Below are 25358 nucleotides of genomic sequence, written 5' to 3' on the forward strand. Positions count from 1 at the left end.
AAAGGTGGTGACTATCACATCTACACCCAGTTTCTTCACGCATGTTACTATTCAGCATATTCTTTTACATGATCAGAATGATGTAGTTTCAGCTTAGTTGCTCCCATAAAAACTAATAGTAGCTACAAAGGCTAAAACCACATACAGCTCTGAAAAAAAATGCAGTTTTAAAGTTGGAATTGAATTAATGTATATTATCCTACTGACAAATCATTTCATTGAGGCTAGGTAAATATGTAACATGTATATTTTAGCAGGCATGCAATTTAACAAGCAAATATTGCCATTACAAATGACTAATGACCCTAGCAGCACCCCAATGCAAGAAGGAAGGGGACTCACTGGTATCTGGTCACACATTTCAGCTGGCCTGACTAGTTCAGTGTACTAAACTCACCAATATTATAACTTGTAACTAAAAGGTGTCATGTAAGATATCAATAGAAAGCTAATAGCGTACTGATCATTAATATTATTTCATGGTGTATGTATAGAGGACAAATTCAAAATTATACATATGGGAAATTATGTTCTTAAAGTGTCTTTTCCAGGCAGGGCTGAATTTATCCCACCCCAGACAAAGAAATGTGGTTCTGCCATCTTGAAGGCACTGCCAAGGTACATTAAGACAATGGGAATGAAGTTTACATAAAAGGTAAACAGCAGCACCGTCAAGGCAACAAGGGCAGCATCAACAGCAGGAGGAGGAGATAGCAGGAAACAGATTGATATGCATTTTGGCAAACACCAGCAGGGAAAGAAACCAGTATGAAATTTCCTTCACCAGGAGACTTCATGTCACCTTCCTCACAAGACTGAATTAACTTTACTGGGGGAGGAGTGGTAATCTTCAGAAGAATCCATTTCAGAGCATCGCTGGACTATAAAAAAGAGAAGATCAAAGAACCTCAAGTTCTCTTTCAACGAAGATAAAGGAGCCAAGCACACTGGACTTTGTGGAAGATCCTGGCCAGAGGGGTCATCAGCCATTGAGCTGGATGGTAATATGATAAGAATCTTATCCTGAACCCAGACTGTCGTTTTGTTAAGTTTTAGGCTCTAGGAAGTGTTTTTCATGTATTTGCTTGTAACCATTTCTTACTTTATCCTTTATACTTGAACTCCCTTAAAATCATACCTTTTGCTAATAAACTTGTTCTACTTTTAATCTAAACCAAACCAGTGCTCTGTTTGAGTTAGAGCAATAAGCTGTGCATTTTGTTTGTTCCTCTAAAGAGATAATCTGTATTATTCCTCTGAATGGTCCAAGAAAGGGCTGGTCATTGCAAAGCACAGAGTTTTCAGAAAATTCAGGTCCAGGGAGGAATTGGGGTCAACTTGCCAGATGTAACCAGAGCTGGTGTATACCAGAGTGGGGCTCTAGTGTAACAAGCTGGAAAAAGTCTAATTTAGTGCCCATATTTAAAAAAGGGAAGAAGGAGGATCCGGGGAACTATAGGCCAGTCAGCCTCACCTCAGTCCCTGGAAAAATCATGGACCAGGTCCTCAAGGAATCAATTTTGAAGCACTTAGAGGAGAGGAAAGTGATCACAACAGTCAGCATGGATTCACTAAGGGCAAGTCATGCCTGACTAACCTAATTGACTTCTATGATGAGATAACTGGCTCTGTGGATGATGGGAAAGCAGTGGATGTGTTATTCCTTGACTTTAGCAAAGCTTTTGATACAGTCTCCCACAGTATTCATGTTAGCAAGTTAAAGAAGTATGGACTGGATGAATGGACTATAAGGTGGATAGAAAGCTGGCTAGATCATCAGGCTCAACAGATAGTGATCAATGGCTCCATCTCTAGTTGGTAGCCGGTATCAAGTGGAGTGCCCCAAGAGTCAGTCCTGGGCCTGGTTTTGTTCACCATCTTCATTAATGATCTGGAAGATGGCATGAATCTGGAAGATGGCATGGATTGCACCCTCAGCAAGTTTGCAGATGACACTGGGAGGAGTGGTAGATACGCTGGAGGGTAGGGATAGGATACATTGGGACCTAGACAAATTAGAGGATTGGGCCAAAATAAATCTGATGAGGTTCAACAAGGACAAGTGCAGAATCCTGCACTTAGGACGGAAGAATCCCATGCACTGCTACAAACTAGGGACCGAGTGGCTAGCCAGCAGTTCTGCAGAAAAGGACCTAGGGGTTACAGTGGACGAGAAGCTGGATATGAGTTGACAGTGTGCCCTTGTTGCCAAGAGGGCTAACGTCATTTTGGGCTGTATAAGTAGGAGCATTGCGAGCAGATCGAGGGATGTGATCATTCCCCTCTATTCAGCATTGGTGAGGCCTCATCTGGAGTACTGTGTCCAGTTTTGGGCCCCACACTACAAGAAGGATGTGGAAAAATTGGAAAGAGTCCAGCAGAGGGCAACAAAAATTATTAGGGGGCTGGAGCACATGACTTATGAGGAGAGGCTGAGGGAACTGGGATTATTTAGTCTGCAGAAGGGAAGAATGAGCGGGGAATTGATAGCTGCTTTCAACTACCTGAAAGAGGGTTCCAAAGAGGATGGATCTAGACTGTTCTCAGTGGTGGCAGATGACAGAACAAGGAGTCTCAAGTTGCGGTGTGGGAGGTTTAGGTTGGCTATTAGGAAAAACTTTTTCACTAGTAGGGTGGTGAAGCACTGGAATGGGTTAGCTAGGGCAGTGGTGGGATCTCCTTCCTTAGAGGTTTTTAAGGTCAGGCTTGACAAAGCCCTGGCTGAGATGATTTATTTGGGGATGGGTCCTGATTTGAGCATGGGGTCGGACTGGCTGACCTCCTGAGGTCCCTTCCAACCCTGATATTCTATGATTCTAAGCAGGCTGCTGGAATCAGAGTTGCTGGTTCACAGCTGCTTAACACTGAAACTCAGCTCATGCTTGTTTGCTGGCTGCAAGCGTCCAGGCTGTAAATCACAGCAGCAGAGTATTCATGGCACCCAGCAGTTACAGGGAAGGTGCTGACAATCCCACACCTGGTTGGACTGCATCCTAGAACATGACACTAACACACTGATTCCCCATCATTTTTGGATAAGTAAATCACATTTACACTTATACCAGCCAGCAGCCTCCTCAAACTCATCCCATGTAGCCAGATACCTCTTCCACATCCTGCTTTAGGGCTCTTTTGTGTCAAATATGCACAAGACCATATTGGGGTAATTCAGAATCAAAACACCCCAGCAAGAGCTCTGAATCATTGTTCCTCTGATTGGCACAATCTTTGCCAGTGCACAGGGGTACAAAGTGGCTTCCTTTGTGTCTTCAGCCATTGGACTGTATGTGTGGGGTCATAGGAGTTACCTCTTCTGCACTATCTTTTGAATTAGCTAGCAGTGCTAATCCCACACAATTCTGGTGCTCGGGGAGCACTGTGGTTGTCCCCAGCTACTAGCCTGGGGGAACAAAGTTGCTCTGCACCCTCCTCTGCCTCTTGCACACATCCAGGGGTTCAGGCAAAAGTGGCCCTTAATGATGAATTCAGCAACCAACTGGGTCAAATGAGTAGAATTCTTCCTGCCTCACATTCAATTGTGCAAATTAGAAATAGGGGAAAACTGCAAAACTGCTTCTTTTGATTTTTATTGGCATTAGCTGTGTTTACGTGCCTATTGGGTCTCCATTTTGCAAACTTTCATACAATTAGGTTTTATTATTCACAGATGCTCTTAACAACATGAATTTGAAATGGGCACTCTAATGCTTACAGGAGATAAATTCCAAATCCACGAGCATTAGCACCAGTAGCCAGATAAGATTTATGTTATCTCCAACCCAGTAAAAGACTCTCATGTGACCTAAATCACAACTGAACAATGTAGCTGGATTTGCTTTTTTTGGTACAGTGCCTTGTACAATGAGATCCTGATCTGGATGAAGTGTCAATATACAACATATGTACATACAGTATAAATAGAATAATGAATTCTTGACTTGGAATGGCAACAAACAAAAATCATTAAAGTATTCATTGACGTTCTGAACAACAATTAAACTCAAGGTCTGGACAATGCATGAAACAAAGTGCGAGGTAGATTTGCTGTAGGTTCTTTGCTTGACTGTAATACACACTCTAACCTACAGTGGAGGCTAGGGCACTCTAAATCCCACTGGATCTGAAAAGCTGATGGAGTTCTAGTGGGAGTTACCATGCTCTTAACTGGATGCATGTGCAAGACACAGCGGCTGGGCCTTAATTTCGTAATTAAGGCTGCAAGATGGGAGGCTTTGGAATGTAGACCACCAAAAGAGGGGAGGACCATTATCTAATTATCAGTGGCAAATTCCTGAAGCACCAGTACCGATAGGTGACCCATAGCTAGGGACCCAAAAGCACCGGCATTGCATTTAAGTTTAATATAGGCTATGTAGTTACATTGCTTTAGTACTTTGAATTAAGAAGCACTGATCCTGCAGTGAGAACCATATAAGCACTTCATTTTGCTCATGAGGAACACTGCTGACTTTGCTGTGGCACTATGCAGGCCAAGGAGGTCATCTGTTGTTCTCAGTAAAGGGCTGTGTGACAAAGCTGTGTCCTTGTCTCTGTGGGCCCTGCGTTTCCTGACGGACAAGGAGACAAGGGTCTACTGAGCCATTTTCATCATAAGCCAGCGAGGGAGGTGAGGAGAAGCTAGCCTCCCTTGCACAGTCTCTGTTGTCTCCCAGTCTCAGTGATTAATCAGGGGGGTAAAGGGGGGGAACCCGGGCCCGCCCTCTACTCCGGGCTGGAGTAGTTCCCCACAGCAGCCCCCACTTCCTCAAGCTCCACTTCATCCTTACCTCAGGGCCTCCTTCCTTGTGCCTGATATGGTGTGTACAGCTCAGTCTCTCCAACAGCACAACTTCTTCTCACAGCTCCTGAAATGCATGCCCACCTGATTAACTGGGAGGCTTTTAACTAGTTTCAGCCAGCCCGATTGGCTTCAGGTGTCCCAATCAACCTAGCATCCTCCCTGCCTTCTGGAAAGCTCTTAATTGGCCCCAGGTGTCTTAATTGACCTGGAGCAGCTGCCATTTTCTTATCCTGGTACCAGGGATTTGTTTAACCTGGGGCTATTATATCTATCTCCCACTACTTTTCTATAGCCATCTGGCCTTGCCCCGTCACAGCTGGGAATGCATTACAGCGAGGATTGTTTCTTCTATGGGTATACTGTTCCTAGCGCAATGTGCTATGACACTGTATACCCTAAATGGGCCCTAAATGCTAGACTCTTCTGTAAGACAAATAATAAAACATTATGCTGAAAGGTGCTAATGGATCCCAAGACAATCACAGGTCTCATTACAGCTAATGGGTTGGCCAAACACCTTGTTTTAGGCTAAACCGAAGGCTTAATCAAGTCCCTTAATATGTTAAAAACAGCAGGGGTTGTGGGGCTACCTGTCAAGGCACTAAGCCACATGGCAGGTCAGAGCTAAGTTATGAGGTTTTTCCCTGATTGCAAATACAGGGGCTAAGATACTGGTTGCAGGCTGTATGTGTTGGAGGCAGAGAGAGATAGAGAAAGTTCTGAGTGTGACCCCAGGAGGAAGCAGAGGGACGGGCCCTATTGGACATAGAACTCGCTGGAGAGATAGACTTGGGAATTTCTAACACTACGTCTACACTTAAAACGCTGCATCGGTACAGCTGTAACGCTTTAATGGAGATGATGTTCTAATCCTATGGGACAGAGTTCTCTCGTCATTTTAGTTAATCCACCTCCATGAGAGGCAGTAGCTAATGTCAGCGTGAAAAGCTCTCCCGCCAACATTGCGCTGTCTACATCAGAGCTTAGGTGAGTATAACTATGTGACACGGGTGTGGATTATTCACACCCCTGAGCAACGTATGCATTCCAAAGTAATTCTATAGTGTAAACCAGTGCTCAGTAAGGAACCTACCTGCTGTCCTTCATTTCTATTTTGTTCAGAGAAACAGCATTTTGTGTACATTTTTTTCTAAATAGGATTATACCAAGAATATATCTGAATCATTTCACAGATATCATCCTAATAGGATGGACTTTGCAAGGCCCTGGGATTTTGGCTAACTACTCAGGTAGTATGGGCAACAAAAGTAGCAATAACGTGTGTACAGCCAGTATAGACCTTAAGAAATGTGTTATATATATATATATATACACATACATACACACACACACACACACACACCCCTCTACCTCGATATAACACTGTCCTCGGGAGCCAAAAAAATCTTACTGCATTATAGGTGAAACCGCGTTATATTGAACTTGCTTTGAATCACCGGAGTGCACAGCCCCAACCCCCCAGAGCACTGCTTTACTGCATTATATCCGAATTCGTGTTATATCGGGTCGCATTATATCAAGTTAGCGGTGTATATAACTACTATTTGAATAATATAAACGATAAAAAGGGTTATCATTGTGTACCTTCTCCAAATGCTATTCCTACTAGTAAAATTGTGAACATTTACTTTGAATTTCTGAAGACAACAAATTCCTAAAGTGACCAGTCAGATAGGGATTTTCAAAGTTTCTATTTTCATGTGTCAATGCTTATTTTTCTGGTGTAGTTGGCTAAGTTTGTTTTCTGAGAAAATGAGTTTCCTTTAAGAGATGCTGACTCATTATTGAAAACCTTTGAAAAACATATTTAGAGCTATTTCTGGGGCCAGCATATATCATACTAATCTTCATTACTCATGCTTCATTTTAATTCATAAGGGCATCTGCATGAAGGCACAGACGCTCAGAATTTTCTGGCCCAAAATTATTAGCATTATACATTATAAACTTTCATGTAGAAATTCCTTCTCCAGCCACCTTCTTCATCCCACACCTGTTTAAAAATGCCTAAGGAAAAGCATGTCTATAAATGGCTTTTATGATAGCTGACATAGTTAGAAGATCCAAATGGAAATTGAATGGTGCACCTGCACCAACAAAATAGATACTTTATAAAAGTAAAATGACTTTTATATCCTGTAAGTGTTTCTGGAAAGGAAAGCATTTGACTATAACAAACAAGAAGAGACTACTCATTAAGACTGATTGACTTGGCTCAGCACAACTTTCTAACCTTCTAAACCCCACATAGGTCCTAACTGTGCATAGGAATCTTGTGATTCACCCCAGACATGTTAACTGGCCCCACTCTTATTCATTAAGGCGAAACAACCTTCTCTGAACTCTTGCATAGTTGTCAGCATTTCATGTTACTTGCTCCACAGGATTATGTTCTTGTTCATGAAAAACTGTCTATAGCTAATAGTTGGGGAGACATACTCTCTATATAGATATGAACAATCACAGTTGCCATTTTTCAGTCCACAATTTGCCTGCATAAAGCAAATCCAATCCAGGATTAATTGTATGTAATCAGTTAATCACAGGTTCCGTTCTCCACCCAGCAGAAATGGTCCGCATAGGAGAGTGGAAACTCCATGACTTTCAAGTTAACTCAGAGTTTCCTGTGAATAGTCCTAGTAACGAGAGGCAGAGTTTGTCCCCCCAATGCCAATTGTGGAATTCCATTCCACTCTTCAAACCCCTTGAGCCCTCAAGATCCACCGTCTGCCAGAGACATGCAGCACCCACACAGAGATTTTCATTTTCTAGTAAATTACTTTGCTTGGCCTACAGGTTTCAGGGGAGGGGAGAGAATCTGGCAGAGCTTGGTCTGCTCCTTCTGACCCACTCACAGAGCTTGCTCCCAGCTGAAGATTTGTGATGGATCAATGGTCCTCCCAATACAACTCTGAATAAGTGATCAGAGGCAGTGGGAAAATCTTGAGAAGACAGACACAAGGCCAGCAGAGAATAGAAGTTCAAAAAGTAGAGCATAGTGGGAAGGTGAAACTTCTTCCATCTGCATTCACAGTGCATGATCCACAGATGCAGGATCCCCTCGACTTGAGAAAGCAGAGATGAGCATAAGGACATAAGACTGTCAAGTGTCAATATTAAAGAGTGGACTCACCAATGGCAGGAATGGCATAGCAGGCTCTCCTCATTTAGTGCCCCCTGCTGGCAGCTGCTCAGGACCTGCAGAGGTTTGCTTCTTAGAATCATAGAAATGTAAGGCTGAAAGGGACTTTGATATCATATTTAGTCAAGCCTCCTGAGCTGAGGCAGAACCAAGTATACCTAGGCCATGACTCATCTGGTGACTCAGCCCTCCAACTAGGTCACATATAGTTTCACCCTTTCCATGGTAACAAAATTCCACCAAAAATAGTCCAGTGTCTTATTGTTAGGTTTTCAGACCCCCCACTTCTATGCCCCATGGTCCTTAAGCCCTCCTATTTCAGGGCTTTCAAAAAGTCCTTATCCTGTTATATTAGGGGCCTTCAGACCAGTGGCTAGTTGGGGAACCCCAGCCCTCTCTTTCCTGTGGGTTCCAGCCCAGGGACCCTGCAGTGATCAGGCCAGGTATGTCTATTTAGACTTGGCCCCTACTACCTCCCTGGGCTTCTTCCTAATTCAACCTATCAGCTGGCCTTTCCTAAAGCACCATTTGGGGCCCACTGTGTTCCTCTCAGACTCCTTTCATGGCCCAAGCTCACAGGGCTCCCTGCAGTCCTCCAACAAATCCTAACTGAAAATATAAACATATACAAACTTCAACCTTCTTTAGGCTTGACCTTTTGTCCCTCTTAAGTTTCCCCTGTGCTCTGTTCCCTTTTGAAAACCTCCCTGAAGGTCTGGGTCCTGCCCTTTTGTCAGGACTCACTACTGGAGCTTGTTCTGCCCCAGTAGCTTCTTGATCTCTCTCCTGACCTCTTGCTAGAATTCTCTGCTTGGAAGAGTGTCCTAAGGCCAACTCTTTCCCTACACTTCTCTTTTAGCCCTACTGCTCTTTCTACTGCCAAGAGAGTAACTACATAGTTATTTCCATCTCTGTCCTACAGCCCCTTTCCACTCTGTTCTTCCTCTCTTAATAACAGCCACCAGCTCCTCCCTTACATGTGACTCGTCTTTAATTGGGCCTGGCCCACCCTGTAGGTGCAACCAGGAACACTAATTAAGCCTTCACGTTCCCATTAACCCTTTCAGTGTTAGTGTTGAGGTTACACACCATCCATGGTCAATTAAAAAAAAAAACAATAACTAAGGTACTTTGTGATTCACTTTTGTAAAAGACTCTCTATAAATGCTAGATCAGCATGATTGTGATAATGCAAAACAAGCAAAATCAAGCCAAATAGGCTGAAGTCAATTAAGATGTGCAAATCTACACCAGCAGAGAATTTGACCTTTGGTTCTAAGAAGAATGATTTTCAAGCTCATTAGCCACCTCACTACCACTTTCTTAATGTGCCAGGTACTTCAAGCAAAACACACAGAGTTTTGTCTAATTACCAGGCACATCATTATATTCTAATACAAGGTTGCTACACGTGATGGATCTTCAGGGACAGAAATGGAAAACCAGCAGTGAAACAGTTAAAGTCAGACATTTTGATATCACATCGTGTTTAGTATATTACCAGCTAAGATGAAACAATGTTATGTAATGTGTTATTAAACTCAATTCTAAGTGATAATTTTAAAAACTTAAACTATACAGAGCAATAAACTCATACACCATGTTCAGAAGTTGCTAATACATGGCAACATTGTTATAAACTAGTAAACTGGAATAATACAATACCACCTACATAAATGTTTTTAATGACAAGACTAACAATGGTGATTTTACAATTAACAAATTATTACAGCTCTACATTGTTAATCTTGTTGTTCACAATCATTCATAGCCTCCTACATAAAAATTAGAAACAAATATTTTCCAGATGTGCTAATATGCCTACATATTATTCATCATTAGACTAACCTTAATTTTAACATCGTACATCACAAATGGATTTAGTATGAGAAGAGTTTGGTATTTTATTACGGGCTCAGATCCTGCTCATATCCTTGATGTCAAGATAATGGATGTCAGAGACAAAACTGCCATTAACTTAATGGTACAAGTTTGTACATCAAATGAATTGAGAATAGGTGGATCATGGACAGATCCATGAAATTAAGTTACAAAATCATTTGCAGTGAGAAACATGTATTATAGTAGATCAACTTTATAATAACAAAATCCACAGCTAAAAATGATTTCTTACAAGTTTGTCAATACTTATTGTACTTTCATTTTGCTAAAATGCATCTTGAGATTTGGCTTAGAAGGAGGAGGATCCTTAGAAGACTCATAATAGTGCCCAGTCTCACAGCATAATATAGTAGATGTGCTAGATGTTTCTTAAATGCTAGAGTGAAAACCTGTCCTTTAGCCAAATCTGCTAAGAGATCTGTGAAAATTGAAAAGACAGTGTACCCGGGATTCTGCTGTCATTACAGTGCAGAAAGGGGGCAATGTTTTTGCTTTCAGAACTTTTTTCTTCCAGAAGTCAATGTCTGGCCTTGATTTTGTTGCCTTAATAAAATCCATTTATACACAAATAAATTTTATCAGAAGTCAAACAGCAAGTTTAAATATCAATTAAGAATAAAATTATGTAATAAATGGGCAGCTTTATATTTCTAATAAAGCATACCACATCAACGTCAAGGGGGGAAGGATAGCTCAGTGGTTTGAGCACTGGCCTGCTAAACCCAGGGTTGTGAGTTTAATCCTTGAGGGGGCCACTTAGGGATCTGGGGCAAAAATCAGTATTTGGTCCTGCTAGCAAAGGCAGGGGGCTGGACTTGATGACCCTTCAGGGTCCCTTCCAGCTCTATGAGATAGGTATAACAGAAGTAACCATTTCTGTATATGAATGAATGGTTTTAATGGAGCATTCAAGTCACACTAGTTTTCATTTTCCTTAATACACAAACCAGTCCATTCCACACATTTACAATTGAATAGAAAGTCCATCTTAGTACCTATATGACTACTATGCATCTAATGTGTTGCCCAATCTTTATATTATGTAATAATTATACTGATTATTTAAGAATCCCCAATTATCACTTTGAGGGTTGTCAGGTTCTTGTCCCAAGATCAGGCCCAATAATTATTCAAATTATTATACAGTTGGGAACCCTGACATGCACAGCTGGAACACGCACATTATAGGAACTTTTATATTTATAAATATAATTTATTAATACATTTAGCATAGGCACAAACACCCCAACTCAGTAAAGTAGGCAGAGATACCACAGAATGTACATCTGCACATCCATATGCTCACATCATCTCCTGTAGAACTTGAAATGTTAGCCATCATCTTCCTCATCACCATCACCTTCCCCATTATCACCAGTGGCTATCATTCTGGCACCTCCCCAGGACTACATCTCTCTCTCCTACCACCCCTAGGCTGGGATGCCACTTTTATATGTTACGCTGACACCGCTATGTTTGATGTATATTCAGTAGGGGATTTTTTCCCCTTTTCCTTATTTGTATTTCTTCACCTTACTAATGTTGGAGTGTCTCTTTTCTATAGGTTAGTATATCAGTGATCTCAACTTATTATCATATACGTCCATTCATTACCATGACCCTTTTGTGGTTAGGTATCATATTTGTTATTTCTGTGCTAACCAGTTATTTCAGTTTGTTCCAAGAGTTGTGGTGTACCTGTTAAGTTTATGGTATGAACTTAGGAAAGCCCCTAGGCCAACCTGCTTTAGTGCATCCTCTACGTTAAAGATCGCAGCCAGACATGGATGCTTTAGCTCATCACCATCTATCTAGGTTAAAGGTCCCAAACTTTAGCTCACCATACAGGATGTGGCATGTAGATTCCCATTGCATCAGGCATTTAACCCTTTTTGTAAAAGCATGTGCAATTCTTGTACTAAGATGCTAGATCTACTGCGGTGACGTAGGCTCAGTGGTGCAATGTCTAATGGTTAGGCACCCTGCTACCCAGTGGAATTTACATCCCCAGGTTAGGCACTCCGGCTCCCTACACAATCTATAGGGAGAGTTGGGCACCTAAAAGTGGGATTCCAAAAAGCCAGCACACTGAGTGGGCAGATGCCTTAGGTAGCCAGTAGGAAATTCCAAGGAGAGGTTTGTGGGCTAAGCCTTACCCTTCAGAGGGAATTAGTTAGCTAGTTCTGGGCTGGAGAGGGGTGCCTTCCTCCACTCAAGATTCACAGCAGTAAACTCTCTTCTGGGGTAGGGGGTTAAGTCAGGTCTGGCCTTTCTCATGAAATAGTAGTATTGGTACCCACTTCATATACCCAATAGTCCAGTGGTTAGCACATTGCCCCAGACTGTGGGAAAATTGGGTTCATATCTCTACTTTGCCTGATTTGGAGCAAGGACTTTAACCCAGGCCTCCCACCTGCCAAGTGAATGCCCTAACCCCGGGACTATAGGGTATCCTGAAGTAGGGCTCTCTTGGTCTGTACTGTTGAAGCTGTTCTCTTCTGTATAAAATACTTAAATATCCACTGGGCCACAGAGAGGGTAAGAATTACTGTACACAGCCTGGTAATTAGGGTATGCACATGAGGTTCCAGTCTCAATACCAATGAATCTTTAGCAGACTTTAGGTGCCTACAGGTTTAGGTGGCTATTGATCAGGAAATCTGAGTTTCTTAACTTTGGATTTAGGCACCTAAAATAGTAGTTAGATCCTTTGTAGATCTAGCCCTGTGTGTTCATGCTGAGAAAGCCTCATCTGACCTTCACCAAGCTTGTCTCTTGCCATTCAGAAGTCAAATCCTAATAATGTTCCTTGATTCCAAAAACCTTAAAAACACCCCTCCACACCCACACACTCGCCTCTCAAGTGGAGAGTGCTGCTCAGCCTACCTGTGTTGTACCTGTTGCATGCATCTAGACCAGAGGTGGGCAAACTGTTTGGCCTGAGGGCCACATCTGGGAATATAAATTGTATGGCGGGCCATGAATGCTCACAAAATTGGGGTTGGGTGATGGAGGGAGGGCGGGCTCTGGTTGGGAGTGCGGGCTCCAGGATGGGGCTAGAAATGAGGAGTTCAGGGTGTGGGGGGGGGCACTCCGGGCTGGGGCAGGGGAGTAGGGTGCGGAGGGGGGGGGGTGAGGGCTCCGGCTGGGAATGAGGAGTTTGGGGTGTAGGAGGGTGCTCCAGGCTGGGACCAAGGGATTCTGAGGGTGGGAGGAGGATCAGGGCTGGGGCAGGGGGTTGGGATGCAAGCTCTGGCTGGGGGTGCAGCCTCTAGGGTGGGGCTGAGGCTCAGGGGTTTGGGGTGCAGGAGGGTGCTCCAGGCTAGGACTGAGGGATTCAGAGGTCAGGAGGGGGATCAGGGCTGGGGCAGTGTTGGGGTATGGGGTGCAGGCTACAGGCGGTGCAGGCTACAGGTGATGCTTACCTCAAGCGGCTCCCGGAAGCAGCGACCATGTCCACACTCCAGCTCCTACATGGAGCTGTGGCCAGGCATCTGTGCGCGCTGCACCATCCGCAGGCACCACCCCTGCAGCTCCCATTGGCCGCAGTTCCTGGACAATGGGAGCTGTGAGGGCAGTGCTTTGGGTGGGGGCAGAGCCCCCGGGCTGCCCCTACACATAGGAGCCAGAGCAAGGTCATACCACTGCTCCTAGAATCAGTGTGGAGCGGTCCCCGACCCTGCTCAGCGCCACAGAGCAGGGCCATGCTGCTTCTTCTGGGAGCCACATGGAGCGGCCCCAGACCCCTCTCCCTGTCTGGAGCTCAAAGGCTGGCTTAAAACAGCTGGTGGACCGGATCCAGCCCATGGGCCATAGTTTGTCCACCCCTGACCTAGACAGGACTTCATTCTCCAAAGATTCCAATTCAGGACACATCACACAAATTAAACAGTAAACTAAAATAACAGTATAAATAATATATGGCACATTAAGTGCTCTCTACCCAGTTCTTGGATATGTGAATCTTGTAAAGTCTGTTTCTGCATTTTGCATACAAATGTGCATTAGCAGATTTTACATGATACATGGGGATGTCTTCCTGCTGACATTTCTAAAAGCCGGATTGAACCCAAAGTGATTATAATGAGTTTCTTATTTTGGGGAGAAGGAGAAAAAGAAGAGAGTCATGTAGTTACTTTGATTAGGATCACTTCTGTCCCTAGCAACAATGACTAACCACCTCATTATGCAAAAATTAGATAATACAAGTTGTCATGTACAGATTAATTTTCATCTCAGTCTGACTTTCCCTGTGCTCAGAAAATATCCTTCTTTGAAACATGATTCTAAAGTCAAAGCCTGTGACAGGGTGGAAAAGCCAAAAGCTATTTTTTTTTAAAGTGCACAACAGTTTACTTCCAGGATGAGAGCTAAGAATGACTTCTTTGCAGTAGTTACGTTAATTCTTATCTGTCAGGAGAGCTATCTTCTTTCTCTCTCTCTCTTTTTTTAAGTCACTTTCAGTGAAAAATGACAGAGCAAGAGAAGGCAAATTTGTCTTCATTTTATGTGAACTGTACACTGCTGTGCTCTGGATGCTGCATAGACATTAAACAACAGCAGCACACTTGCTACAACTTCCAAAAGGCTTTACTGACTTCCTTTTACTTTTTAAAGTCTTATGTATGTACAACATACCTAGCATACAGGGGAACCTCTGAGGGATCCCATTGTCAGATAGGAGAACAATAAAGAAGAAGGAAATATACTGCTGACAGTTGAGCCTACTGGAAGACATGCAAGTGGTGCCAAGCTAGGCAATATACTACTACTGGAAGACTGAGAAGTCATGTAAGTGTAAAGGACTTCTCAGTGACAGGGTTCGTTTGTGGTTTGATTAGTGATTTCTTGTTAACTGAGGGGTCAGTCTTGATTTAGCCTAATATATCTGAGGGCTGTTAATGCTCGCTCCATGGCCGAACAGGAAAATAGTAGGGCATCCACTTAAGCCATGGTTTTGGCTCTGCATCTCTGCCCATCCTGGCTAATAACCATTTATGGACCTATCCTCCATCAGTTTATCTAGCTTGTTTTTGAACCCTGTTATAGTCTTAGCCTTCACAACATCCTCTGGCAAGGAGTTCGACAAGTTGCATTGCATTGCAAAATAGTTCCTTTTCTTTGTTTTAAAGCTGCTGCCTATTAATTTCATTGGGTGACCCATAGGTCTTGTGTTATGAGGAGTAAATAACACTTGCTTATTTACTTTTTCAACACCAGTCATGATTTTATAGACCTCTATCATATCCTACCTTAGTCATCTCTTTTCCATGCTGAAAAGTCCCAATCTTATTTCTCCTCATATGGAAATATTTTTTGTTGCCCCTTTCTGTACCTTTTCCAATTACAATATATCTTTCTGAAATGGGTTGACCAGATCTGCATGCCGTATTCAAGATGTGGGTGTACCATGGATTTATAGAGCGGCAATATGATATTTTCCGTCTTATCTATTCCTTTCCTAATGATTCCCAACATTCTATTAGCTTTTTTGACTGCTGCTGCACATGGAGTGAATGTTTTCAGAGAATTATCCACAATGACTCCAAGATTTCTTTCTTGAGTGGTAACACCTAATTTATACCAAGTCATTTTATATGTATAGTTGGGATGTTTTCCAACGTGTATTACTTTGCATTTATCAACATTGAATTTCATCTACCATTTTGTTGCGCAGTCACTCAGTTTTGTGAGATTCCTTTGTAACTCTTCTGTAGGATGCTTTGGATTTAACTATCTTGAGTAGTTTTGTATATCTGCAAATTTTGCCATCTCACTGTTTACCCCTTTTCAAGAACATTTATAAATATGTTGAACATCACTGGTCTGAGTACAGACCCCTGGGGGACACCATTATTACCTTTCTCTGTTCTGAAAAGTGACCATTTATTCCTATCCTTTGTTTCCTATCTTTTAACTAGTTACTGATCCATGAGGGAACCTTCCCTCTTATTCCATGACATCTTACTTTGCTTAATAGCCTTTGGTGAGGGGCCTTGTCAAAGGCTTTCTGAAAATCTAAGTACACTATCTCCACTCAATCATCCTTGTCCACAAGCAAAAATGAGGTGCTGCAAACAGGCGCTAATGCAAATGAGCTCTCACCTTCCATATGCCCAACTCCTAATTCTCATAACCATTCTCCTTCTCTCTCCCTAGACTTTCCTCCTTCCACCTTTTTATTGTGTAGAAGCTGGCAGATGGAAGGATAGTTCATGGATGGATGCCATCAGCTAAACTAAAATCAGACAGGGAAAAGGGAATTGTCCTCATCTCCTGTTCAGCAGTATGTGCAGATGGTGGTTGTCCTCTCCAATGATCACTCTGCTGCAAGGAACTTCTGCCTCCAATATTAATCACTGACCAGCTATAGGAAGCAGGAATACTAGAGAAGCAACAGCTCCCAGCTAAGTGGTTCATCTTTTTTACTCACTTGCCTATCAGAGCTGTTAATAGGGAACTCCATGTATAGTAGATCTATAGGCCTTTAGAAATTCTCTCATCTGACTGAGGTTCACTGTGAGTTGGGTAACCGCCTTCCCAATATTAGTTATTAATAGGAATGGTGAGATCCTTAATGTCCTTAGTGAGGTCCTTAATATCATCCTCAAGAGCCAGATCATCATAGATGATTGGCTGGACTAAGGGAGGGAAAACAGATTCTTCCATTGAGAAAGGGTATGGTTATAGATTTTCTAAAATGGCATAAAAGTGGATTAGACACAGTGTGCCTACCGCATGGAATGCAGAGTAGCTTCCAAAATGGCAGAGCTACAAAATTTTTCTGAGGGTATGTCTACACTACGAGAGTAGTTCGATTTTACTTAAATCAAATTTGTGGAACCGATATTACAAAGTCGAACGTGTGTATCCACACTAAGGACAGTAATTCGACTTTGTGAGTCCACACTAATGGGGCAAGCATCGACATTGGAAGCGGTGCACTGTGGGCAGCTATCCCACAGTTCCCGCAGTCCCCGCTGCCCATTGGAATTCTGGGTCGAGCCCCCAATGCCTGGTGGGGCAAAAAATGTGTCAAGGGTGGTTTGGGGTAACTGTTGTCATTCAACCGTCACTCCCGCCCTCCCTCCCTGAAAGCGCCAACGGGCAATCACTTCACGCACTTTTCTGGTGAGTGACAGCGTGGACGCCACAGCACTGCGAGCATGGAGCCCACTGCGACCATCGCTGCAGTTATGGCCGTTGTCAACACCTCGCACCTTATCATCCACCTTTTCCAGAGGCAGATGCTGAGAAATCGGGCGAGGAGGCTATGGCAGCGTGGTGAGGACATTAAGTCTGAGAGGGGCACAGACCTCTCACAAAGCACGGGACCCCGCGCCGTGAACATCATGGTGGCAACGGGTCATGTTGATGCTGTGGAACGGCGATTCTGGGCCCGGGAAACAAGCACGGACTGGTGGGACCGCATAGTGCTGCAGGTCTGGGATGAATCACAGTGGCTGCGAAACTTTAGGATGCATAAGGGAACTTTCCTGGAACTTTGTGAGTTGCTGTCCCCTGCCCTGAAGCGCAAGGACACCCGGACGCGAGCAGCCCTGACTGTCCAGAAGCGAGTGGCCATAGCCCTCTGGAAGCTTGCAACGCCAGACAGCTACCGGTCAGTCGCGAACCACTTTGGCGTGGGCAAATCTACCGTGGGGCTTGCTATGATGCAAGTAGCCAACACAATCGTCGAGCTACTGCTGTCAAAGGTAGTGACGCTGGGAAACGTGCAGGTCATCATAGATGGCTTCGCCGCGATGGGATTCCCAAACTGCAGTGGGGCTATAGATGGAACTCACATCCCTATCCTGGGACCGGACCACCAGGCCAGCCAGTACATTAACCGAAAGGGCTACTTTTCAATGGTGCTGCAAGCACTGGTGGACCATAGGGGACATTTTACCAACATCAACGTCGGATGGCCGGGCAAGGTTCATGACGCTCATGTTTTCAGGAACGCTGGTCTGTTTAGACGGCTGCAGGAAGGTATTTACTTCCCGGACCACAAAATAACTGTTGGGGATGTGGAGATGCCTATAGTGATCCTCGGGGACCCTGCCTACCCGCTAATGCCCTGGCTCATGAAGCCCTATACAGGCGCCCTGGACAGTGAAAAAGAACTCTTCAACTACCGTCTGAGCAAGTGCAGAATGGTGGTGGAGTGTGCTTTTGGATGTCTCAAGAGGAGATGGAGAAGCTTACTGACTCGCTCTGATCTCAGCAAAACCAATATCCCCATTGTTATTGCAGCTTGCTGTGTGCTCCACAATCTCTGTGAGAGCAAGGGGGAGACCTTTATGGTGGGGTGGAAGGTTGAGGCAAATAGCCTGGCTGCTGATTACGCCCAGCCAGACAGCCGTGCGATTAGAAGAGCCCAGCGGAACGCGCTGTGCATCCGGGAGGCTTTGAAAGCTAGGTTCCTCAGTGAGCAGGGTAACCTGTGACTATTAAGTTTGTTTAAAGAGAAGCTGAACCTGCCCCTGTTTCTTTACCCACTTAATGTTGACTATCCTCTGCAGTTACATACCCCGTTCACCCCGTTCCTCCCCTTCCAACACACGTTTAAAAATAAAATAAATGGAACTTTGTTAATTAACACCGTTTTCTTTATTACGGATTTTGCGGTCAAGTGTTGAAACTGGGACGCAGACTGTGGTGGGGAGCGGGCGTAGTGATGGAAAGAACACTTCTAAACTCGAGGAATGACAGGCTCCTGCTCCTAGAGTAGTCCGCAGTGGTGGACTGGTTGTTTCAACGGAGCCTGCCACCCCTCCTTTTCGGGACTCTGTGTGTGGGGGCTATGTGACTTTGTGGCGGGGGAGGATGGTTACAGATCCCCTGCTGCGTGGCTCTGTGATCCAGGCTAAGGACCGCTGCATAAGATCTCTAACCGCCCTCCCCCGCCACAAAGTCACATAGCCCCCCCCCCACACAGAACATGAAAACCACCTCCCAGACTGACCAGGGTGCCTAGTGACTGCAATGTGTGTGTGACCTTCTGCTGAACCTGCCCCCGTGTCTGTACCCTGGTAAAGGTGACTGTCCTCTCCAATTACCAACCCCCTTCCCCCCCTTCAAACAGACTCTCCTCTAAAAGAACATGATGGAAACCGTAATTAACAGAAACATTTTTTATTAGCAACTACACAGTTAGGGGATGAAACTGGGACAGGGGCTTGGGTGAGGCGGGAAGGAAAGGACTTATCAATTTTTGGGGAATGAGAGCCTTCTGGTACTTGAGCAGTCTGCAGGGGTGGAGTGACAGTTTTCACAGCCCCTGCCGCCCCTCCTTCTTGGGACTTTGGGTGAGGGGGGGATGGGACTTTGTGGCGGGGGAGGGCGGTTAGAGATAGACTGCAGCGGGGCTCTGTCCTCCTGCCTCCGGTCCTCTAGAACATCCACAAGGCGCCGGAGCGTGTCCGTTTGCTCCCTCATTAGTGCAAGCAGCGTTTGAGTCGCCTGCTGGTCTTCCTGCCACCACCTGTCCTCCCGTTCGCTGTGTGATCGCTGGTATTGCGACATGTTCTCCCTCCACTGGGTCTGCTGTGCCTCCTCGGCTCAGGAGAAGCCCATAAGTTCTGAGAACATGTCGTCCCGTGTCCTTTTCTTTCTCCGCCTAATCTGCACCAGCCTCTGGGAGGAGGATGCCGGGGTAGGTCAGGAGACATTCGCAGCTGTGGGATGGGAAAAAGGGAGTGAATTCCTCACAAAGATACATTTTTGTGAACAATGAACATAGTCTTTCTCTGTGAAGAAGACCATGCACAGCACCTATCACATGCGCACTCAGGACAAGGTCAAATTTTCGGTCTTCGCATTCAGTGCCTGGGGTCTTGCAGTGGAGATCAGACAAGTGGGGCAGGACAGCGGAATTCGGGTAGCAGGCTGACATGGTAAGCCGTAGACTTTTGGCTGCTTAAAACTTAATTTATAGCAGTGCCCTCCTTTCACATTCAAAGCAATGCTCCTAGCGTTGGCCAGTTCCTGCTGCCGGCAATCCGGCAAGCAGGAACTCTGCCCCTGTCCCACCCCGTCACGGCTGTCCCCGGGAAAGATCCCTGTATGCTGCCCCTCTCCCGCCTCCACCGCGTGGCTGTAAACCGTCGGTTACAGTTATTTAAAGGAACAGGCAAGCAGTCCCAATACTAACATTCCCCTAATTCAAAGCAGGTCACCATGAGCGACATCACTCTGATGAGGATTTCTGACACAGAGAAAGACCGCATGCTGCGTGAAAGCCAGCAAAAACCAGGGCCGTATGCCACCATGCTCTGCGAGGCAATGATCCCAGAGTTCTTGATGATAGCCTGGCGCGGAAAAGTTTCCTACCACGGAGGACTCAATAAGGCTGCTCTCCCCAGGAACCTCATGCAAAGGCTTTCCAATTACCTCCAGGAGAGCTTCGTGGAGATGTCCCTTGAGGATTTCACCTCTATCCCCAAACATATAGACCTTATTTTCCAGTAGCTGCACTGGCAAGGACTAAAAAGTAGAGCGCCTAGGGCAAACTAATCATGATAAATCCATTGTTAATATTCCTGTTCTGTTCAAAATAAATGTTTACATGTTTAAAACACTTACCGACTGATCCTTCCCCTGATTCAGGGTCCGGGTTAACGCCTGGGGAGGGTTGGTAGGGGATCTCCGTGAGGGTGATGAAGAGATCCTGGCTGTCGGGGAAATCAGCGTTGTAAGCGCTGTCGACTGCCTCGTCCTTCTCATCTCCTTCCTCATCTTCCCCGTCTGCTAACATCTCCGAGGAAGCGGCCGTCGACAATATCCCATCCTCAGAGTCCACGGTCAGTGGTGGGGTAGTGGTGGCGGCCGCACCTAGAATGGAATGCAGTGCCTCGTAGAAACGGCATGTCTGGGGCTGGGATCCGGAGCGTCCGTTTGACTCTTTGGACTTCTGGTACCCTTGTCTCAGCTCCTTGAGTTTCACACGGCACTGCGTTGCATCCCGGCTGTATCCTCTCTCTGTCATGGCTTTGGAGATCTTCTCGTAGATCTTTGCATTCCGTTTTTTCGATCGCAGCTCCGAAAGCACGGACTCATCGCCCCACACAGCGATCAGATCCAAGACTTCCCGATCAGTCCATGCTGGGGCCCTCTTTCTATTCAGTGATTGCATGGTCACCTCTGCTGGAGAGCTCTGCATCGTTGCCAGTGCTGCTGAGCTCGCCACGATGTCCAAACAGGAAATGAGATTCAAACTGGCCAGACAGGAAAAGGAATTCAAATTTTCCCGGGGCTTTTCCTGTGTGGCTGGTCAGAGCATCTGAGCTCGGACTGCTGTCCAGAGCGTCAACAGAGTGGTGCACTGTGGGATAGCTCCCGGAGCTATTAGCGTTGAATTCCATCCACATCTACCCTAATTCGACATGGCCATGTCGAATTTAGCGCTACTCCCCTCGTCGGGGAGGAGTACAGAAATCGAATTAAAGAGACCTCTATGTCGAACGAAATAGCTTTGTTGTGTGGACAGGTGCAGGGTTAATTCGATTTAACTCTGCTAAATTCGACATAACTTCCTAGTGTAGACCAGGCCTGAGTCTTCATAATCAGCAATCACATTCACACGTCTTGCTGTGCATCTAAGAGATAGGCATTTCAATCAGACTGGGAGCTGAAGGAGAAGGTGGGTGAGGTAATATATCTTTTATTGGATCAACTTCTGTTGATGAAAGAGACAAGCTTTTGAGCTACCTAGAACTCTTGTTCATAAAAGATGAACATAGCCTAAGTGGTAAAAAGCAAACTTTATTATTTTAAATTCATTTGGTGACATGGAAGCTATGATCCTGTCTTGCACTTTGTGTTTCATATCTCATACCTAACCCTAAGAAGATAAGGAAGCCAATAAACGGCAACGCTGCTACTTGTTTGTGTTTGCCTTGTTTGGATCATCCATTCCTTACAAAGTAACCAGTTTCCTCCGGGCCCCATGTCCTTCATGGAATCTTTAGCAGTTCAAAATTTATGTAAGAGGAGTATCAAGCAAGGTCTTCTCAGCACAGGTTCCATCTGTAGACGCTCTTCGGTCTCACAGCATTTCCTGATTTCTTTATGAGACAGCGCTGAAGAAGCAAAGAAAAAAACAGAACTCAATTAAATAAGTAAAACTAAAATTATGTCCTCTCTAAGAGGACAGAAATAATCAATTCTATAATAACACAAGGGATTCTAATTGTAACTGGATAGAGTTTATATTGTCTGATGGGAGTTATGTTGTGCTATGGGGAAGGATAGCATTTTCCACTTACAGAGAAAGGAGGTTTTTTTGTTTTCCTCTTTAAGGATCTGACACATTTGCAATGGAGGGAAATATTCTCTCATATTCACCTGTTCCTATACATGGTTATGCCATCCAAGCAAGACTCCAGCAGACAAACATCAAACTGGCAAATTTATTAGACTAAGGTATAATATTCTGAAGGAAAATACATGGTGACCCTAAAAGACTTTTCACAGTTTCATTGATTGCATAAATGGATTGGAGAGATTTGATTACAAAGCAAAATACCCATTTAGCAATCAAACTGTCACTAGTTGTCCATGCAGGAAATGAAACTGGAAGTCAGCTTACCCCTTTGGGAGTCATAAGCACAGCAAGTTCAAAAAATGAATAAATGTGCTAATTCTGCTGGAGAAATGTGATATTATAATAAGCAATATTAATTCCCACTTACACATGTATAGAGCTTGGTTTGTCTATGGACTAGAGGTGGAAGTTCATTGCTGTGTTTTCCTAAATGCAGATTTACTGTTAATGAATGGTGTAATGAATTAATTTTCTATTACTAATCTTTTAATGTTTATTTGGTGGAAAATCTAAAAGACCTCTTTATATTTCACTACATTTATTGTGTGGCTCTCAATATTCATCATCTTTTTTTCTCCTGACAATTTAAAAAAAATCTATTTTTTTCAAATGAAAAAGAAAAGATTTCTCATAATCGCTTCTCTGGATGGAGGATAACAGTGAAGGTAACATATGTGCTAGAAGGAAAGAGATACTTGTGTTATGTGCTTTGGTCAGCATTTTAGGTGAGTAACTCCCCTTGGCTGCATATTTCCTCGGAGCAATTTTCAAAGGGTTCCTCAATATTCTAACTGCCTTGTTGTGTAATGAAGTTCTGCTCCCACTGCTGCTTCTGCTTTGGATCTCCCTGTGGGAATGTGCATGTGTGCTGCACAGTTTGGGGTGCTGAAACATGTATCTCGCACATTTGGAAATATTTTCCTTTTATGTTGATGGCTGTGGATAGCCATAGCACTGGGATGAATACAAATGTATTTCACTGTGATTCTATTTCCAAGGTTGTTCCTCCCACTCCCCCCCACTCTGATTGCGGTAGTACCTCACATACTCCAGTGCCCTGTTCCTTAGCATCCCCTCTTCATTCATACACTTGCTTTGCAAGCCTGCTGAAAGAATTGAACACAGTGGGCTTTTGGTCTGCTCCACCAATCATGCATTCAATGAGGTCCTACATATCCCTGCAGACTTACAATCTCCGGTATGAACATCTCACATAAATCATGTTAAAGAGACTTGCTGGATTAGGAGAGTTTGCAGAGCTCTCTCTAAATTACTTTGATTTTAAATCATGTCTCTTATGGGATTTAAGAAATGCTCCATCTGTTCATTTTTTGAGCACATGAGCATTCTTAGCTCCTCAGTTCCTTAGGGCCTTTACAAAACATACAAACGGTGACTTCTGCAGACACCTTTCTATTACATCAGAAGTGTTCATATTTTCTTACTGTGGTCACCAGAGACATGCTCCTTAGATGCAGTGAGATTTCCTGACTCCTATATCAAGAGCACTATAGAAGATTTCTCTTTTCTAAGGGAAAAAAGGGTGGAAAGCTCTTTAATTCTAAGGTTATTTACAGGGGAAGATCACCTATCTGGGTTTCAGTCTGAGGCACAGCGATGACAAATTTGACATCAGGACCAATATTCAAACCTCTAGCATGGTACAGAGGAGAAGGGAAGAGATACAGGACACATAAACGTGAAATGGGGCTGGTCTAGTATTATGGAATGAACTCCTGTATAATCAAAGATTGACTTCAAACTATTCCACTTTCCATTTCAAAACAAGGTTTGCTTCTTTCACCTTTCTTCAAAAATAAAACCAGGTAGTAAAGCAAATTTAAACTGGATCAGCTCCCACATTATTTTCCCCCTGGTGAGAGGAAGGAAGAAAGGGAGAATCACAATTTCTAGTCAACATTGCTGAATGCATGTCTGCCAGGCACTCCAATGGGTGACGGAGCAGCAGCAGAACCTGAATAAATTAGAACCACAGCCACATGGAGTCCAAAGAATGAAGAGCCCGGAATAATCAGCTGCTTACTCAGAGAGCCCTTCAGCACCACATGGACGCTTATGGAATCATAGTTCTCAGTCAGCATATAAGCAAAGTGTATTGAGAGTGATGGGAAATGCCTATATATAAGGCACCAGAATGCCAATTTCAGTTTGTAGTAGTAACTGGCAATCTTACTATGAAACAGCAACAGTAGCATCACTTGAACAAAACATACTCAATACCAGGTACTTTCTAGATTACTAAGGAAAGAAATATAGCACATATAAATCACCTCACACATGATCTAAACTAGCTTTTCTCTACATAATACCATGATCTCACTTTGTCCCTGGGCTAGAAGCAATGCTGTGCGTCAAACCCATTGGGGAGATGGAAAACTATCATTTCCAGTGGTACTGAAGCTCCTGTTTCTAGCTGTGTCTTGTCATGGAATATCATACCTTCAACCTGTCACTTACACAGAACTAAATTATGATCATACTGAGCTCCAGGGCAGTGTAATTATTGTGTGCACGGGCAGAGGGGGATTCCATGCTTTTGGGGGGAAATGGGGGAACATTTCTGAGGCAGATTTAAAAAGAAACCCAGGCTGTCTGAAGCTTTTCTCCTGGGAGATTCTCTCTTACAGCTCTGTGAGTCACTGGAGAAGAGGCAATGCCTAGCCTAGCCTAGCCTCTTTGCCTTCTCTCCAAAAAGAAAACAAAAACTTCCAGTCAGGGCTTTCTACCCAGCCATGGCTCTCTTCCTCAGGGACCAATGCAGGAGACACTCTTTTTCTCTCTTCCTGCAGCTTCACACTGTGAATCCTGTTTGCCTTTGTTTTCCTAGACCGCCAAAGGCCTGGTTTAGTCACATGATTGTAACTTAGTTCCTTTTTTCTGTCTGGGGAGGCAAATCAGCTGCAGCACAGGTGGGGTGAGATGTACCTCCCTTTGAAAGGGTCAGCCACCCTGTGAAGGATTGTGATAAGTTTGGTTAGCATGTGCATGTATTTCACATTTTACAACCGAGTTAGAAATCCCACAACTTTAGGGTAGATACAACATAAATACATTAAATTAAAGAAATAAAGGCTACTTCCAAAACTTAGTCTCTCTCAAGGAAGCATAAAATTTACTAATAATACTGGGATATTCTTAAATAA

Source organism: Emys orbicularis, chromosome 9 (assembly GCF_028017835.1).
Source record: "Emys orbicularis isolate rEmyOrb1 chromosome 9, rEmyOrb1.hap1, whole genome shotgun sequence".
Taxonomy (NCBI): domain Eukaryota; kingdom Metazoa; phylum Chordata; order Testudines; family Emydidae; genus Emys; species Emys orbicularis.